The following is a 1,663-nucleotide window of genomic DNA, read 5'->3' as shown; positions in this document are numbered from 1 at the left end:
CCAGAAGAATGTCTATCTGTGCTTCATTGACTATGCAAAGGCTTTTGACTGTGTGGATCACAACAAGCTGTGGCTGACTGTGAGAAGAATGGTAATATTGGAACATTTGATTGTGCTAATGTGAAACCTATACTTGGACCAAGAGCCAGTCATCAGAACAGAGCAAGGTGATACTACATGGTTCAAAATCAAGAGGGAGTCCATCAGGGATGTATTTTGTCTCCATACCTTTTCAATCTGTATGCAGAACAGATCAACTGAGATGCTGGGCTATACGAAGAGGAATGTGGCATCAGGATTGGTGGAAGGGTAATTATCAACCTGCGTTATGCAGATGACATAACCCTACTTGTTGAAACTGAGGAGGACCTGAAGCGCTTGCTGCAGAAGGTCAAGGACTGCAGTCTTCTATATGGATTGAAGCTCAATATCAAGAAAACAAAGATTCTTAACACAGGGCCAATTGGCAGCATCAGTATGGATGGTGAAGAGATTGAGATAGTTAACGGTCTTTTAGTTTACTTGGCTCCACAATCAACACTCTTGGTAACAGCAGCCAGGAAATCAAGAGGCAAATTGCATTGGGAAAGTCAGCTGTGAGGGACCTCTCAAGAGTACTGAAGAGCAACGACGTCAGATTGGAGACTACTCAGCTATAGTCTTCGCAATTATGTGCTATGCATCAGAGAGTTGGACAGTAAATGGGAATGATAGAAGGAGAATTGATGCCTTTGAGTGGTGGTGCTCGAGAAGAGTGTTGAATATACCATGGAGAACAATATGCTAGGAGAACAAACAGGTTTGTCCTGGAGAAGGTGAAGCTGGAATGCTCCTTGGAGTCAAGGATTTTGAAGCTTCGTCTGACATCCTTTGGGCATGTTGCAAGGAGGAACTGGTCTTTGGAGAGGGGACATCATGTTTGGCAGGATGGTGTGGCAGCGAAGGAGAGGAAGATCTTCGCTGAGATGGATTGATTCTGTGACTGAAGTGATGAGAATGAGATGGCTAGGTTGGCACAGGATAGAACAGCATTTAGAGCTCTTGTACATAGGGTCGCTATGGGTCGCAAGTGACTTGATGGCACATAACAACAACAACAACAACAACAAGATATGAGTCCCTAATCAGACATGTGATTACCAAATAATTTTTCCTAGTCTGTGGCTTCCCTTTTTACCCTGTTGGAGAAGGCTTTGGATGTGCATAGGGATTTGATTCTTAGAAGGTCCCATTCATCTATTTTATCCTCTCCTAGTTGTAGGTTTTTCAGTATTCTTGAAAGACTGTTCATGTTGTGGATTAGGGCTTCTAGAGTTCTACCAAGCTTTTCTCTAAGTTTACGTTCATTTAATTTTATAACAAATATTTGAACTGAACCAAACAAAAACCTAGTGCCATTGAAAAGCTTTGGCATACCAAATACATAAAGGCTCGTGTTTCTCTGGATCATTCAAGAGTATAAGGAAAAGCTTAAAATCCTACCTATTGCATTGGACCTAAGAATATTTTTTGTGATTAACCTCTGTACTGGAGAACATACAGAATTAATTTTAATTTCCACAAACTCTTCTTTACTCTTTCCCACACAATAGCACCAGAGTTAGTTTCTTTTTTTTTCTTTTACCCCACTTTAAATTTTTTTAAATTATTATAATATTGTGTT

At 40.5% G+C, this 1,663-nt stretch overlaps 1 protein-coding gene across 1 annotated transcript in view; it reads left to right on the top strand.

Annotated features, from left to right (window-relative positions):
* Positions 1–1,663, top strand: part of TSPAN8 (tetraspanin 8) — a 67,746-nt gene that overhangs the window by 34,937 nt on the left and 31,146 nt on the right. The window lies entirely within an intron of this gene.

The sequence above is a fragment of the Elephantulus edwardii genome, unplaced genomic scaffold (assembly GCF_000299155.1).
Source record: "Elephantulus edwardii isolate Elephantulus edwardi_28Jun2011 unplaced genomic scaffold, EleEdw1.0 scaffold00047, whole genome shotgun sequence".
NCBI classification, from domain to species: domain Eukaryota; kingdom Metazoa; phylum Chordata; class Mammalia; order Macroscelidea; family Macroscelididae; genus Elephantulus; species Elephantulus edwardii.
Note: the sequence above shows the minus strand (reverse complement) of the source record. Positions and strands in the feature narration are given on the sequence as shown.